Source organism: Trachymyrmex cornetzi, unplaced genomic scaffold, assembly GCF_001594075.2.
Source record: "Trachymyrmex cornetzi isolate Tcor2-1 unplaced genomic scaffold, Tcor1.1 scaffold299, whole genome shotgun sequence".
Taxonomy (NCBI): Eukaryota; Metazoa; Arthropoda; class Insecta; order Hymenoptera; family Formicidae; genus Trachymyrmex; species Trachymyrmex cornetzi.
Window position 1 is genome coordinate 1,026,174 of NW_017297680.1, and position 18,795 is coordinate 1,044,968.

Below are 18,795 nucleotides of genomic sequence, written 5' to 3' on the forward strand. Positions count from 1 at the left end.
TCTCTTTCTCGTATCTTTTTGGATGTTCTCACGGCTCAATACGAAACGTGACATCATCTGTACGGAATTCAGACGAGTGAGACGTGCTTTGATTTACCGCCAACCGACGACGACGTGGCCGTTCGATTGCCCGTCAAAGACCGGCCCGGCCCCCGGACCAATATTACCGCCATTTAAGAGCGTTTGCCGGCCGGCAACCTCTACGCGGAATTCCTTTGAAATCAATAAGTAATATGACATCCAAGGAGGACACCGAGCTCGATTGTCTCCTTGAACATTTATCCTGCTCATTCGACCCCGAGTTTTCGCTCTGATTGTTCCTAATGGTCCCACCGGTTCGCCCATTTGGTCGGGTCTGTTCCTTTGGGGGAATTCTTGGAATTGCAGATTAACCCCTGGAAATACTTTCCGTTACATGCATTATTCGGGAAGAGATTTCTTTCGTGACTTATGGAGCAACTTAAAAACTCGTATTATATGATATTACGTTTTTAGAGAGTATGGATTGATACTCTCTAAATCCGAATCAGTGGATAGTCACTAATTACCCAGTGGCATACTTGGCACTGATAATCAGTAAAGTTCAACTAAAAAAGGAAGAATGTTTGAGCATTATATAACTAAAATACTGATATTTTAATCACGTTAATTTCAATTTTCCAATACCATATTCATTGAATTTAAGCACTAAAACAAGGTTAGTCAGATCACGTAATAAAAATTAGCTAGGTTAAGGACCTCACATTTAATTCACTGATTACCAGTGGCATACTTGGCACTGATTATCTATTGATTCAGATTTAGAGAATATAGTTCCTGCATAGGCACGATTGTGATGAGAGTCACGTGTTCGTTACAATCAATTGAGAACTGGTAATTTTCATCGTCGATTCTTGCTATGTTACTCACCGTACACGTGACTTCAATATCTATCGTATGCAAAGCACGATATTAAGAAAAGCTTCTATTCTAAACGAGGCGAACGAAGTAGTATCAACCTCTCGTCTTTAGTCGGTGCTAAAGGGCCTGCGTTTTATCTCAATAGCATTTCTCATTCCGTTTCGTTCTCTCGCCCTCTTCTTCTCAGCCGTGCGCGGTGCATCGCACGTGCAAGTCGCGCTATTTGCACAACGTCAGATACGAGGAAAGTGTACACACGAGGGAGAAAGAGCTACATATTATACATACGCGAACTCGTGTGACCTCCTGCCCCCGGCCCAACACCCCCTGCCCGTCGACCGACCACCCTTCGGCATCCCCCTCGAAGCATCCGCCCCAAGGCGCTCCTCTCCCTCCCTTTCGCCTCCTAGTCCTACCCACCACCCCAGGCTTTTCCTCGGAGGTTCATCGATCGTCCCCAATCACCCGCACCTGCCATCTTGCCTCTCCATCCCCTTGAAAACCTTCGAAAGCTTCGATATCTCTTTGGCCCGTCTTTTTCCCTTGGGCACCCCGCTTCTCTCGCTTCATCTTCATTCGCGGCTTTTCGGCTCCCTTCGTGCGCACGCGATAAAGCTCTTCGCACGAGGCCTCCCCCTCTTTGAGCCGGCCTTCCATCGAAATTAACTTCTGCGATCTCGGGATGACACCCGATGTTGCCCTCGTCTCTCTCCTCCTCCTTTGATCTTCGCCGCCTTGCGTTTCCCTCGGCGCGCGTTTCCGCCTCTTTACACACTATCGTGCTGAAAGGGGATACCGATTGCCCTCTGATGTCTTCATTTTCGCTTTCTTTCCGGCATGGGGCTTTTATTGGCGCGATAAGAATTTTCACAGCTTTCCCTCCTGGAGGGTTTTGTCGTCTTTTTGGGCGTTGATGAGCCTAGAACACATAATCATCTAGTTTCTATTAAAATTAGTTTTCATTTCAAATCATTTTCCTTACTGTCGGTCGCTTTCAAAGACGGAAACTTATTATTTTTATTCTCTATTTTCGTCATCCTTTCGTACCTTACGAAGACGGCATATACAAATTTACATGACTTGTTGATATTAAAATAATACCGCAATTTCACTTAGAATATAAAATGATGAATTTAAAATATTGTTTTATTTTTAAATAGATACGACTTTCAATAATTTTTATAGTAATCAAATGTTTCTCTTCGATTGCCATGTATTAAACTTCACCAACTTTGCCAATAGTCTCTCCGAGCTCTTGTTATTCGCGACAATATCCTCGATCATGCTCGTGTCTGTCAATTCTTTAGATTTTCAGGTCATCACTTTGAACATATCTAACAAGGATTTGTCCTTCGGGATCTTTCCAATTTTCAACGAAATTGCATTTAGGCACGTGTGTCCCGTTATCTTCGTTCCTCTCTTTGATCTTGTTACTTTTCTACCAAACTATTCCTTCGTCGATTTTCTACATTGAGCTCTATCCGACAATAATCTCATGAGACCATCCCAATTAGATTTACCGATGCATTTCTTTCTGCGAACGATCGATTCCATGCTTTCATTCGTCGGCTATTTTCCGAGGTTCCCTCGAATTTCCCGAGGATATTAATTTCCGCTCGGCCGCTTGGAAGTCGTCCAGAATCATGATGAAAGAAAAGGAATTGGGTTGGAATGGAGCGTCGGGGTACACGAGCCCGAATGCTCTAAAGGTTCGACATGGCGGGTCGTGAATTTTCAGAGGTCTCGTTACGGCCCTGACCTTTCCAAATACGCCTAGACCTCGTGTGTATGTGCATGCTATGAATATGTAACGGAGAAGGCCGTTTGCGCGATATGACTCTTTAGTTTTGGCTTCCGCGTCCGCAGAGTGATAGTAACTGCTTAATTGAATGTTATATTAGAGATTGTAACGTAAGATGCTAGAGCTCCGGAAAACGATAAGTACCTCGGATTGCAATCTGAAGAGTATAAAGGTGAAACGCATTTCTTCTATAAAGCTTGCACTGTAGTGGACTAAATTAAATTTAAGTCTTGACTGTGTTTTAAATAGTTGCCCGCTTGAACTGGAGATATACTATACACGAAGTCCAGATCAATATAGAACGCCAGTAGCAAGAATGAGATTTGCAAAAGATATTCGGATCTATGTTACTATAATAAGGAACGCTTGTATACACGCAATAGCTTCGATCTCTAGGCAGACACTTTATTTTTACTTTCCATAATATTATTAATATTACTATTAATATTATATAACTAGCTCCATAGATACGACCTTCGCAACTGAAATCTTATTTATTGTTTCGATAACGAACTCAATATATAAAAAGAGTCCCTTGTATAAAAGAAACAGCTCTAATTGTAATAACCTCTTTCAAAAATATGAAATGTTTTCCTCTCAAGGCTGATGATTTTAACTATTTTAAGATACTTGATGTAGTACAATTGCTGCGTCGAGTTCTCGCCTTCGCTTAATTTTCATTGCAGGACGCTCCTGACATTTAACTCAGGTCTTAATTATGCAGAATATGAGAGTAGTGCAGAGCAAGAAGCGTCCGGTCCGCGGCCCCGGCGTCATGCACTATACGTGGCCTGCATACGGAGCACGCAATTCTCTAGGTCGACACGGCGGCAGGGAAGGTCAGGATTGGTTCAAGTCCAAGCCTTCGAAGTGGTCGACATGCTCTCGTCGTTGTCGCTGTCGTCGCGTGGTCGTCGTCGTGGTTGTGGTCGTGGTCGTCGTCGTCGTCGTCGTCGTCGGGCGACGTGAACGCGCGCCGCAGCGTCGACGGCAGTCGATCTATAATTAGCAGAATATCCGCGCAGCGACGCGGCATGACGGCGCGAGACGGGACCCGAAGGGTATCGAGGTATCGCGCCTTCGTCGAGTTCTACGGGGAATCGAGATTTGACGATGACGCGAGATATATTAGACAGACGTTCGCCTATTTCTCAATAAAATGCATACAGAAGATTAACGTAAAATTTATGTAAACTTATTACTTATAATATAAAATGATATAATCACAACACGAAAAGAACGATTTTGTTGAAGTACGCATCGAAAAAAGCTAGATACACATCTGAAAATAATTTTGTTCAGCCATCAAAATAATTGAATGTTAAGTCGTAGAAAATTAACCAATCACAGTCGAATATGAGAAGAATAATCTACTATGATTGATCAATTTTCTACGACTTAAGACCCTACGATTTTTATTGTAGACCTCGCATAAGATATTATTCATACACGCACACATATACGAAAAATTCTTGTCCTGAGAAAAAGGTTAGATTCTATTTGATATTTGAAAATTAGAGAAACTTTTTTGTACTTGCAAATTCTTTCATTAATTGCATCCTTGTGTATTAATAACGAGAGATAGATTTCAGACATAACATAAAATTATTAGCGCATTTTCAACTTAAGCTATTTATATTATCTCTATTTATATTTATTAATTAACCTGGATATAAATAATTGCTGTTTTCCACGTGATACCGAAGTTGTGTATCGATATACTCTCGTTAGAATTCGAGATCCAATTTCAGTGCCGAAGATTCTGCTTATCCTCACTAAGCTTTGCTGTTCCCTTTTCGCACTACAACTTGACAACGGATGTTTCTAGTCAAGATTGGAATGCATAAATATTTGGCCACAATCATTTTCTCGTATTGCATTGCAACGAGAATGACGACAGTATATCTTTCGGATAAAAGACCCCGCGTGTTTATTAACATTAGATTCTACTCTCATTGATAGTTGACAGTGTTGACACGCGCTATCTCGCACCGCTTCCGCTTCCTCCTCATCCTCTTCTTTGCGTCATCTTTGCGATGAGTATACCATTCTGTAAGTGGCGAGGTTGATCGAAAGAAAAAAAATCGCTTTCTCACGGCTATTAGCCATAAATAATTGTATAAAAAATGTTAGAATTGATTTTAAAATATCATAAAAAAACCTCAGGCTTTATTTTAATTATTATATTATCATTTATCATACATTATTATATGGATAATATCTGGAAAGAATACGGAGGCTCATCGTATTTAAACGTACTCCAATTCAATTCTTTCTTGAATATCTTTACCGGCCTGATGCGGTCGGATCGATTGCTCGTTGTATCCCGCTCAAGGAACCAGGTCGTTTCGTGCATGAGACATTGTCGAAGGAAGCTCCGAGTTTAAAGCCAACTGGAATCCTTCGATCCATAATAACTACCTAGATTACAGTCCGATAAGACTATCATTTGAACGATGGCTATATCCGTGCGATGAGCCTTCATGCAAGAACCAAAGGAATGAAATCAAAGACTAACCGGCAAATAACAGAAACAAACGAGAAAGGAAAGAAGGAAGGATAGAACCGGAGGGACCGAAAATAGGCCTAGACGTGTTTCGTATTTCCCTTTTCCGTCCCGCTCGATTTCTCCATCTCTCTCGAATATTTCTGCTTCGCGCGACCGTCTACGCGATAAGAGTCGCTCTGATCTTCCAGAGCTGAGAGATCTGAGATAAATGACCGGCCCTGAAGCTCCCAGTATGACGAAAAGGAAGGAATTCACGCGGGGCGCCGAGCACAGCTTGAGAAAGCGCCGCGCGCGTTGCGGTAAGGTACTTGGTTGTTAAGAAAGTTCTGAATCATCATTCAGTTTTACATACAGAAACGTGGTTTTTACATATAAACTTATTCAGAAACAACGACAATTAATCCTCGAAATGAAAATCATCATTAAAAACTATATTCGCCACTAATTTGCTAACTGCTGGATTTGGTTTCGATACCATTAGTCTGGACAGACGGCATCCTACCGCATCCAACATAATCTTGTATCGTTTGATTACAATCTGTTTCGCTCGATGAAACATTTCTTGCGAGGACAACGATTCGAAATTATTGAGCAAGTTGAAGTAGCCTTTTTGCATCTAAGGGCGGTATTCACAGTTCAATCTTATTTCAAGATTGTCTTAAGTAATGTCTTAAGACGCTAATACAGCCCTCTGATTGGTTCGTGACTTCTTAAGACTGATTTTTGCATCTAAGGGCGATATTCGCAGTTCAATCTTATTTCAAGATTGTCTTAAGTAATGTCTTAAGACGCTAATACGGCCCTCTGATTGGTTCGTGACTTCTTAAGACTGTACTTAAGACGGTCTCGAATATAAGATCTGACTATGAATACTGGCCTATGAAACCTGAATGACCGATATTCACATCTAAGAAACGGAGACCATGACCTATATTCATAGTCGATATGGCCTACGAAACCTGAATGACCGATATTCACATCTAAGAAACGGAGACCATGACCTATATTCATAGTCGATTCTTATATTTAAGATTGTCGTAAATAAAGTCTTAAGATGTTATGAATCAATCAGAGGGCCGCATTAGGACCATAGCACACAACAAATTTGAGACGGTAAGACGTAAGCAGTAAGGAAACAATTCAAAAAATTTAAATTAATATCATAAAGGACATAACTCAACAATTCAACATGTTAGATTGATTACTGCTTATGTTATGGCCTTTCAGACTCTACTGTGATTGATCAATTCACTTATTGTTATGTTTTTTTGTGTGCCATAGCCCTTAGAGTTTTAAGACATTATTGAAGACGGTCTTGAAATAAGAACCAACTATGAGTACCGGTCCAAACTGGCCCAACATCTGGCAATTAACAGAATGGTGGCAAATTATTGAACATAACGATTTTAATTTGGAGAAATAATTGTTTCTTGATAAATTTATATGTAAATATTAAAGGGTGATTCATAACTTTTTTGACAATCTAGTATTTGCGCGTTTCTCAACAAACCGTGAACAGATAATAGTTATGTACAACATTTATTTGAGACATTTTAAATGGAGAGGAAAGACAAACATCGAGTTTGGCAAAATATGGTTCAAATATGAGAGTTGGTTGCGGTAAAACTTCACATCGTAAATCGTGTCGCCAATGCGCGACATGAATAATGTAAGCGCGAAATGTAGAGGATGGTCAGTGCAACACGCCTTTTAAACCGAAGCAACGTGAGAGCGCTGCACAGTACAGCTCCTTTAAATATGAAATACGAAACTATGGGCGCGCTCGCCGGAAATTTCGGTCGTAACCCAGAAACATCGTAACATTCTACTGACAGCGATGCGTGAGTAACATGCGTCGCGAGTAATAACGCTGTTAACCGCGACGGCGAACCGTTGCGCGACCACCTAGTGCAGGATATTTAAAGGATCGGATCTGGCGGATCACCGCCTACGACAGCGGGAATATCGTGCCAGGACTAACGAACCGTGCACGGCCGTGCTGTGATGCTGGATATTATATCATTCACTTCCTCGATAACCTCGCGCGCGGATTATACATTTTACAAAACTGACCGCGGACAATGCACACTCGGGGGATTTTTTGCATAATTCATGATGTAAATCATAGCATTAGAGCGTAAAATTCTTTCAATACCAAAATGCTCTGATGGTACGAAATGATACGAAATGAATCTTTTACTCTGGACAGAGTAGCGATAAGAATAAGAAATGCTGATTCTTCAATGCATGATGTTCTCTTGCGTGGCGTTATATAAAGTTGCGAAAGGAAAGAAAATATTGCATCATGTTTGGCGCGATGGAGAATGGTCGAACACCTGGTACACGTCGCTGACCACTAACCTGCCAGAAATCTTTCTCTCATAGAACAAATCTTATTGTCTCGATGACACATAAATTCCTCTCGTTATTTCATGTGTTTAATGGAGGGCGAAGAAAATCCTGTTAATAAATTTATTGATAAGATTTCTTCGCTCTCCATTAAACACGTCTAATAACGAGAGGAATTTATGTGTCACATCGAGATAAGAGATAATAAGAACATTCTCTACGAGAAATACTAATAAATTTAGTATAATAAAATTATTAAAATAAAAAAGATTTATTAATAAAAATTTTAATAATAATGTATAAAAAAAGAGAAAAATATAAAGTACAAAAGAAATTTAACACAATTTTTTCAGAACGTGATATCTAAAATTGTGTGCGATTTATGTAACATTCCGGTAGTGTGATAGAAAAATTAAACGTTCATTGCCATCGTTTGAAATTACCTTTGAGCGTGAAGGTTCTTTTAATTCCGCATTCACAATCCTTTGACGTTCGTTATCGGATGAACGGTGATACCGTCAATGTAGGGATATAGGCCTCACGCGAGGGCGCATTGAGGGTAACGCGAATCGGCGCGATAATTCGTGCGCGCGCGCGTGCATATGTGCATGCATGTGCTCGGCGCCGTCGCATATAGTGGTCCATCAATTTCGCGGATTCAGACGTTTACGAGGCGATCGTAAAACGGACTCGTAAGGTCCTTCGATCGATGATGTTTCCGCTCTTGCCGTAGGCATCCAACAGGGTTCATCCTACCAGCTGTCGATTAATTTTACATGTGGCCCATCCGTACGAACCACTTCTATTGATTTCACGTAAATTTTTCATAGCCCTTCTTAGCGATTTATGTCTTATTTTATTGCGAACGATAATGTGGCCTCATAATAAAATTCCTCTGAAAGTGTTCTCAATTTATAATTATTATGTAATTATTACAATTTGTTAATCGAGCAAATACAAGTGTAGCTTCTATATAACATGTATTATACGTTTTACAGTGAGTGCAAAAAGTATTTTTTTTTGTACAGAAGAAATTTTTATACTGAAAACAAATTTCTAAAAATTTAACAACATTTTTTAAAATAGTACTAAATAAATATTTCTTTACAAATAAATATTTATTCGAAAAAAGAAAGTAATACTTAAGTAATACGTTTAGTAATTTGCAATAAGGAAATGTTTACTTACAATTAGTACTATTCAAGAAAATGTTACTTAAATTTAAGAAATTTTTCTTTTAGCATATAAAGAAGGTTTTATATAAATTAAACAATAATTTTATATAATGAATGTATTTTGTCCTAAATAAGCGAAAGAAAGATTCATGTATTCATGATTATAGAAATTTTTCGACTGTACGAATGCTTTTTGTGTAGCTAAATAATACCATTTTTAATTATTATACATCTTTTTCGATAGAATAATTTTGAGAAATATACTATCTATTTTACTCTTTGTTATTTTATTAATGATAGGATTTTTTTTAAGAGAATTTTCTCTGTATTTTTTGCCAATATTTCTTGCATTCACAGTGTGTTATATAGCAATTGTATTCTCTATATTCGGTGTTTGCTGGGAAGCTTCTCTAATCTTTTAGTAGTCTGATAGTTCAATGAATCTTTAGCGCGTTGTATAATTTACTGTATTATTTATTTGAAAGAAATTTATTTTCACTTATGAAAGAAGTTTTTGAATTTTTATATGCGTATGAATCTCACTTTAAATTTATCTTTAATCTACTTATATTTATTGTACGAGCGCTTATATGCTCGCAATGAAAATTTGAAGTAGCAATTTCCTTTGATTCTTTTTTATTCTTCTAGTATCGAAGAGATCACGGTTCCAAACACTTCTGTCTCGCTATAAAAAAGATACAACCGTTCGCGAACGAGTGATCTTTCTCGACAAGGCTCGTAGACACCTTGATTATTTTCTGGTGACTTTACGAGTGGGACGGGCTGCCAGACGCCAGCCAGACGAATCGCAAATCGTTTAACGTAGATAAATCCAACGCACCCACGCTGGATCTTCGGCGCCGTATCGGAAGACGGGGACGAAGAAACGAAAATGTGAGAGTCGCGCAAAGTGAGAGTCGCATAGATAAATCGAGTGTAAAAAGGAGCTATATTTGTCGGTGTAAACGGCCGATCTGATCGCTTATATAAACTCGTTCTGACTACCGCATAATAATCGCAAGAGTTAGAGATATTATAACAGTACAAATTATCATATTTACTCTCATTTTTCTATTATCACGAAGAAAATGATTTTGCTAAAGTATTTAAAAAATTAAGTAGGTACAGATCTGAAAATAATTTTGTTGGTTTGATCTCAAATTAATTATATAGGAAACTCAAGCATGATGGATAACGCTGCAAAAAATTTTTATATTCTAGCTGTACAATTATTTTAATAGTGTAATAAAATTATTTTCAGATATCTAACTAAATTTTTAAATACTTTAGCAAAACCATTCTTTTCGTATAATAATTAATTACTCATGCTCGATGGAAGATTTTATCATATCAAAAAATAATATCAAGCTCAAGAGATCGTCACAACTTCGTAATTAGGTATTTACCGATTTTAATTAAACTCTGATAAAAATTAACATTATTAAAAACATATCATTTATAATTCTTTTTTTACTGGCTTTTATCGTTTTTTTTTTTACAACGGTCCGATTATAAATTTACAGCAGTAAAAATACTATAAATTGGTAATTATATTTCCGGCTGTGTAGAATGAAAATAAACGTACTGACTGCTCAAACAAAACAAAAAGGTGAAGAACAATTTTTACCGCGGACAAAAGCAAGAAAAAACATCCGCCTACTACTAACGGGGATTCTGTGCACCTTGCACGACTGTATAGAGATCAGATTCAGGCTTTGCAAAGCAAAGATGCAAGGAGGCGTCGAGTGAAATGACGAAAGCTACTCCGAAAGCTCTACATGAGGCAACAGCCGTCGTCGACGTAGCTCGATATCTCGTCTCACGCCGCCGATTTCTCTCATGGAGCGGCGCCAGAGAAACGAGCAATTTTTCTTTCCGCGACCAATAAACATATTCGCAACGATTCTTCTTCCACGTTTACCACCTCCACCCGCGCTTCCTCACCTCCCCCTCTTTTCCCCCTTTTCTCTCCAGTTTCTTTTCCCCCTACCGCGATATGAGTAATCCTGTCCAGACGATGCGTAACGATGGGCGACAGGTGTCCTCTTCTGAATATACAGACGTTTCCATTCCCGACGACGAAAATGCGTTGTGTCGTTTCTCCGTACATTCGTCGAAGGCCACAGCCGAAAAACTACGGTCAACGTCGTATAGAAAAGAAAAATGGATTGCACATTGTAAGATGAAATTAAATTAATTTTCAAGGCTTGATCACCCCGTATCAATTTTTATAAAAATCACTCTTTTAATAGCCACAAAATGTGAATACTCATTTAATTATTCTTATGATATGCACATATAATTATTTCGTAAAGATTTAACCGAGGATTTAACGCAAGGATAACACAATTTTAGACATAGAAAAAACATGTCACAGCTTTCTCTCCGGGAGAACATTTTTTCAAGAACTGCTGTGTAGCAGTGAGAATCAAACGTAGCAGAAAGCACGTCGCTATAATTTCTATGTCACGTAAAAGTAGTCATGCTCAGTGTTGTATAAGGTACTCTATTTTCAATACCTATGTACAGGTACAGGTATTTTAGAAAAAATGTACGGAGGTACATACAGGTACTAAAAAAAATAAAATACCTAGGTACAAGTACAGATACTTTAAATGTACCTAACAGGTACCTTTATTTTTAACATAAAATCTCAAAATAAATTGCATTTTGACAAAATGACGTTTCTAACGTTATTTTGACGTCAAAATGCGATTTCGACAGCTTGCTTATTAGATATGACCTATATATTTCATGTATCTGCACGTAACATTTACTTATTAAGTTATTATATATATATATTTTATGTGTACATACATAAATATTCTATGCAAGTAAGTTTAATTTATAAAACTATTTTAGTTTTATCCGAATAATCCATTTATTGACACGTACATGATACACATTTACTTATTATTAAAATGTGATACTTGGTGTAATACTTTACTATTATTAAAATGTAACTTATTATTAAAATTGGTGGTTAGCCTAATGAGATCAACCCCCTAGTCTGAGAGCTAGAAACATATATCGAGTGATATATGGGACTTATATTTTAACGCTGGATCTGATGAACGGCGCTGATGATCGTAGATCTTCTAATCACCAGATGGAGCCATATTCAAAATAATACAATGAAATGCTCGAATAAATTAATTAAATTAATAATGTAAAATCTCTCTACATAGTGAGTCACTCTAACCATTTCGAGCCTATTCGCCCCTAGCTAATCAGAGCACGATTCGGATAACGTGATGAGTTGGCGACTTTCTTATTGTAGGCTCTCTAATGTAGTCCTATACGTATGTATGTACCTTCTCTCGGCTGCGTATCACTGTTACCAACTCTGTAGGCCCCGATTCATAGTGGATCAATCACAATGGTTGCGTTCAGATGATAAGTTTTCAGTTTAGCAGTTGTGGCAACTCTCAAATTTAATTGGCCGCTCAAGTAATCAGCGTTGATCAAACCGGTCCTTAATGCAGGAAAGTCATCCAAAAAGTAACTAAAGTATACCTAAATATAGGTTAGATACACAAGAAATGGTACTTAGGTATAGATACAGGTATCAGAAAAAAAAGTACCAGGTACAGTTCAGTACCTAAATATAGGTATGTACCGGTACACAAGAAATGGTACTTAGGTATAGATACAGGTATCAGAAAAAAAAGTACCAGGTACAGTTCATAGGTACGCAAATTTGTACCTAGTTACAGTACCTAAGTACTTGTACTTAGGTACTGCACAATACTGGTCATGCTGCGATAATTCTCGCCATATTGCATTTGGCAAAAGAAGATTCGTCAAGAATCATTTCGTCTTTCTTTATCAATGGAGATGGTAATTGTGACAACAGCGGCCCTCAAACGGCCTTGTCTGCTCTCGTCAGAGACGATCTCCGTGATCAAGCAAAATTTTCACGGACGGCTGAAGACAATCTTGGATAATGCGACGAGATGTACGGCTGGACCTCGGTCGATAGAGTTAACGAAGTAAATAAATTATACAGCGCTCGTCAAATGTAATTTGCCGCGACCCGACCCTCGCGCTCTTTCAAGATCGCTGTTTCTCCTTTTTTTTCGAATAATCTTGGACTAATTAACTGATAGCTACGCAGTATGTGAAATAGGTGATTTTTGTCCCGAAGGTCAGCGCGCTGTTTTGTAAACGACGCAACAGCAACGTTGAATACATCATGATGATGCTTATTGTCTTTGAGATATTAGTTATAACTATAACTAGTATAATAATACTAACTATATCAATCGAGAGAGTAACGTTGAAAAGGAGGAGAATCTTTGATACACTCGATGGGATAAGTAAATAAGAAAAAAGTGCTCTAAGGAGATATAGAAATATTGACTAGATTACGAAATTATAATAATGGAGATTTGATTACTACCGAAAAGCTGAGGTAATATTGAAAAAAACAAAAAAGAATTAAGAGTGCAGAATTTAATGCGTAAAGAATAACAATTTCGATAATCAGAAAAGACAAGCAGAAAGAAAATATAAGAATTGACATCAGATGCGAAGACCGTTCCTACTGCAGAAGCTAATTGTTATTGACTCGCCCCTGATTAATGATAGCTGAAATTTTATCAACGAGGTGACACATGCTCGGATATACCGAGTGACGCGCCCTGAAAAATTACGGGGAGAGTCGGCTGCACGAAATTACGGCCCGGTGGAGCCGAATGCAATTACTTGGGATCGAGGAGACGGGAAATAATGAATTCAAGCCCCGTTTCCCTCTCATTCTCACTCGATCCCGGAATGGAGGCGACGAAAGGGAGAAAGAGAACGGCGAATCCAGAAAGAAGAGAGGCTAGGATTTCGCGCCGTAAAATAACTCTGCGACTACGACCTACTTAAATTTCCCGCCTCAAAATTAAGAGAGCCTGAATCTTTTCGTGCTCATCTAAATTAAGTTAAGTTCTCCATGATAATTAGCTTTCATATAATACAGTTATAAAAACTACCTAAGTTCTCTAAAGTTCTGTTTGTAAAAATGCAAATAGATCTCCGCCTTACGGCGATTAATATAGAAGAAAGTTCAAAGTTTTTTTTACCTACAATTTAGAACCTTATAATATTAATCGTACAACTGTCTAAAATTTTCGCTTCGGATCTAAATGATTTGTTGCTATAGTCGAGGATTAATGCCACAGCTAAAATGACTTATAGCTTACTTTATTTGTTTATTGTGTAACGTGCTTAAGCTTTCTCCTCTACATATAAATCTAAAGACCGGAACACAGACCTTTGCATAACGCATAATGCATAATGCATAAGAGAATCGACCAATCGGAGTCTTTCCTTTCCATGAAATGAAGAACTTTGAAGGATTAATTGATTCTCTCATGCGCTTTAGATATGCATTATGTAAAAATTTGTATTTCGCCAATGTTAAGAAAGATTAGTAGATTATTTGCACTTGATATTCTAAATTAATATTAGAAGCAATATAATCGAAAATAATCGAATGTTTGTTCTTCTCTAAAATGTATTCTATGTAACGTTTCATATATAACACGTTATTAATTCATGTGGATTCCAAGAGCGCACCTCCTGCGAAGGCAGGTGTTGGACAGGTAGATCGCATGGATATGCCGACACCTGGCTTGCCCCCATATAACGTTCTATATAACGTACGCTACTAAGAACAGACCACGCTGAATGTCAGTTCGAGAACCTTCAAAAAGCAATTACAACGGGATATTGTATGTACGAATTAATAATTTCAGTCGGTGATATCAGAGATTCGCAATGTATTTCTGTCAATTAGTAATTTAGCATTTGTAATGGCAAAGTGTTAATAAAAGGAGAACATGAAGGATATCTGAATAAATCTCAACGAATGTTGTAAAGTTCTAAGAACTTGGTATTTTCCAAATTCCAATTAATAGATCGTCATTTGATACGTCGAATTTGCGAAGCGATGGAGTATGGAAGACGCTAGTAGTATTAAGTAAAGCAAATTTAAATTAGTTTCACGTTGGGCGCCATGAAGGCTCCGGTGTAATGTACAGAATGGGGCATCAAGTTACTTGTCTTTCTAAGTATTCGAGTCTTTTTCTTCTTTCTTCAACTTGTGAGATTGCGAAAAGACTAACATATAATAGCTTTTTCTCGAGGATGTCAAGGCTATCTCCATTATCCTAAGTGGAGCGCTACTACGGAAATAAAAAAAAGGATAACGAATCTAATGATCCCTATCAAGGCATTTCACATTTATTACGTCCCCTGTTCATTACATTAAGGATAGTTAGTAAAACTATTGTATGGCGTTTAATGAATGTTGAAAATACGGGACAAGTAGATTTAGCAATTATTTAATTTTTGTCTTTTGGGTCTCTATATCTGTGTGTGCATCAAAACAGAATCTTATCTATAACAGTGAAGAATACAACGATAAGATATAGTGATCAGCGGTACTATTTCTTCATTATTTTATGATTTTCCATCCATGTGATTGAAGTATTAACACGGTGAAAAAGAAGAAATAAGAAAGAGATTGAAGAGAAGAAGTAAGAAAGAATCGTGAACGGGCTAAATTATTACTTTTTGAAAAAAGCCGAGTAATTCATAAATAAAAAAAACCGTTGGAAGCTTAAGAAGCATCTTGTACATGCATTTAAACATATAACAAAAATATAAAGAATTCGTCTAAAATTAATTAAACAAGAATTTTACATTAATATAGTTTTGAAATAAAATAAAATAGTAATATTTATAATATTGTATATAGCTTTATAAATACTATTTTTTTGTAAATTCTAAAACAGAACTTTAATATTTTTACGATTTAATGCGCAGAAAGCTTCTTCGCAAATTACTTGAGAAAGTTAAGAAAGGAAGAAAAACGATCAGAGAAGTAGCAGACTACCCGTAAGATCTACGATTTTAAGATAGTGCATTATAAATACTGCATAAAGGTTTACAAATAAATATTGCGTATTGCAAACGATGACATAATCTTTAAAACAAACAACTTACAAATTTCATTAGTTTTATCAAATGATAGTGTTCATCAATGTTGAATTTCTTGGAAGCTACTCAAATTCTCTAAAAGTACCCGTGTTTGCACCAAAACGAAAGGTAATTTATAACAGGGAAGAGTACGGCACATAAGATATAGTGGTCAGCGGTACTATTTTTCCATTGTTTTACGATTTTCCATCTACGTGATCGAAGTATTAACACGGTGAAAAAGAAGAAATAAGAAAGAGATGGAAGAAAAGAAGTAAGAAAGAATTGTAAACGAGCTAGATTATTATTTTCTGAAAAAAGCAAAAAGATGAACTTTATCGAGACTTACATATGTGTATCAGGTTGTGACGAATACTGCTGGCTTATCGCTTTGAATTTTTTGCTTCAATTTTTTGTTCGAGGTAAATATGATACGAGAATGAGATTTCATATACACGTATAAATCATGGCCAAATTCAAAAACTTCATTTTCCTTAAAGTAATAGCTATTTCTTTAAACCTATTACTCGAAAGTAACTTTGTTTAAAGAAAAAGTTGCTCGAAAGTAACTTTGTTTAAGGAAAGAATCTCCTTGCAACACAAGTACTCGAAAAAGTCGGTGTGGTAAGAATGTATAGTCCAATTAATGTAATATTTAATGGTGAGAGAGAGAGAGAAAAGAAAGAATCAATTAATTACATACCTTATAAATTTAAACCCGAACATGTCTGCTTCATTTGAACTTTTTTTAATTTCAATTACTACATTTAAAAAATATATGGAGTTAACTTGCTTTATTCAAAATTTTACTGATTGTCACTTTGCTTACAATCTTTTAAAATATAATAAGGTCTGTTCACATTGCATGAAATCTTCAAATATTTTTGCATTTAAAAATGATAGATACATATTTTTCCTTGAAAAGAGAGAAAACGAAGATGTCGAAGTGCCAAAAGTGCAAGCAACGCGAATAGACCTATAAATAGATATATTTTACGTGCATTAGTAGCTTAATTTGAAACACGATAATAAACAAAAGAAATAATGAAATGTGAGGAGTATCCAATATATATACAAGATTAGTTTCTGTATCTCCGTGCTTTTCTTGGCATTTACAAACGAAACAAAAATGTTGATACGACCATAGTTTGTTATTCTGGAAATGTGTGTATGGCATGAATAACGATGTGGTGTGGAACTCCACTCAGTTCCATTCGGCTTCATCACAAAATACGCACAACGGAAACAAATAATGAAATTTACTCGAAATTACCAAGCTGATCACGAAACTGTCGTCCAACTACTTTTAACCCTTTATCTTCGCCAAAACTTGAAAAATCGAAATACTAACTCAAGAGAAAATCCCATAAGAAAAATCGAGTAGCGATAATTCTGGGTGGAGACAGGACAAACGAGAAGATAGAGAAACGGAGACGAACTGATATTGCGGGTGGGTTACGTCCGGGATTTCGCCGAGTTTACTGGCGCAATGCGGGGTAGCCAGACAACATGGCGCGCCCTTCTTCCACACGTATATACTACACATTATGGCTCGTCGAGAGCCACATGAGAATTAATACACCGGCGCCTATTAGTTGCTTCTTGCTCCTTCTTCATGATACGCGCGTGCCTTCTTTCGTTTTTTTTTTCCTTCGAAGAGAATGGCACGCTTCTGTCATAGTTTCCCTTGGGACAGGTGCGAAGTGCCTTACAGGGAGCATCCCCTTGCTCATAATTAGGTATTCGTTTTTGAGACATTATGAATATTGGGATATAGAAGCATTTGTTAATTTAAAAATCCGTTTTTCGTTTGTTACATCGAATTATTAATAACTCTTCCTTGAATTTTCTTCATAATTTTTTAATAATTAATTGTAAGTTAATAACATGAAATATGCATGAAATATGTTCAAAAGCATAGTAAATCAAGATTTTAATTTCGGGATAGTATCTCGCGTTCGTCATAGTGTTTAATACCCTCTAATAACATTCTCTACAAAATTATCTTCGCACCCCGATTTAGCTCAAAGCGTTCACAATCAACGACGATTATACTTTCCAGAAACACGGAGCTTCCACAGCTTAAACAGCCCTTAAGACTTACAAAAGATTCGAATGAGCAAGATTTGAAATGGCATCCCGAGGGAGGTGAAAAGCGTGGGTGATGGGCGACCGAGGGTAGAGACAATTTTCGCGCGATTCATTCTAGCCCTCGGCGAATCCGCAATTTTGGGGGAGATGCCCAGGGCTCCCTTAAGCGGGGCCACCACCATGCCTGTCTCCGAAGGAACCGCCGTGAAATCCCGACGGGATCTCGACCCCCTGACCACTCGATAATGAGCAATTCGCTCACCATTTCTCAGCCTTTTGTATGCTTCCCCACACGCGGACGCGTGCCAACTCGACCCACATGCGCCTGCCAGAAGGGACGCCGTATGTTCGTTAGGTTGTTTTTCGGCCCGGGCCTTTATTTGGTCACATTAGTCGCGAACCTGGTGGAATCTTAACGATGATCACTGGCACGACGCCACTATAGTATATGATTCAGAAAAAATGATACATTGAAATTGTATAATACTCCAAAATAAGAAAATAAATTACGTTATATGATAGCGTTTTTTGATGCGACCTTTATATTCCAGAAAATAAATTTAGGTACAGTCTTAACATATGAAGTTATACACACGTATCGGAGAACGCATAAGAAGAAGTGAGAAGAAGGCATCAGAAGGAATGAGAAGGCATGTTAAAGGATTTCTGTCCCCGCCTGTACAATTACTACTGTTATTGTACATAACACTTCATTATATTCATTATAACGAAGAGATACAAACGACGGAAAAATACTAGAATTTTAGGGTAAAAAACTCGGAAATTAATAGTTTTTCTCCTTCGGCTTTGACAGTTTTTTATTCGGATATTTTTTTTAGGTCATTTAGATCTGTTCGCATTGCTTGAAATCCCCCAAAATTTTTGCACTTAAAGTGATATGATTAGAAAAATATATTCGAACGTTGAAAAAAGAGAAAGCACAGATGCTGAATGCAAAGAGTGCAAGCAACGCAAACAGACCTATTAACCTATTATCA

At 37.4% G+C, this 18,795-nt stretch overlaps 1 protein-coding gene across 1 annotated transcript in view; it reads left to right on the plus strand.

Annotated features, from left to right (window-relative positions):
• The window catches only part of LOC108762388 (protein kinase C-binding protein NELL1), a 71,327-nt gene that overhangs the window by 12,938 nt on the left and 39,594 nt on the right, over nt 1-18,795 (plus strand). The window lies entirely within an intron of this gene.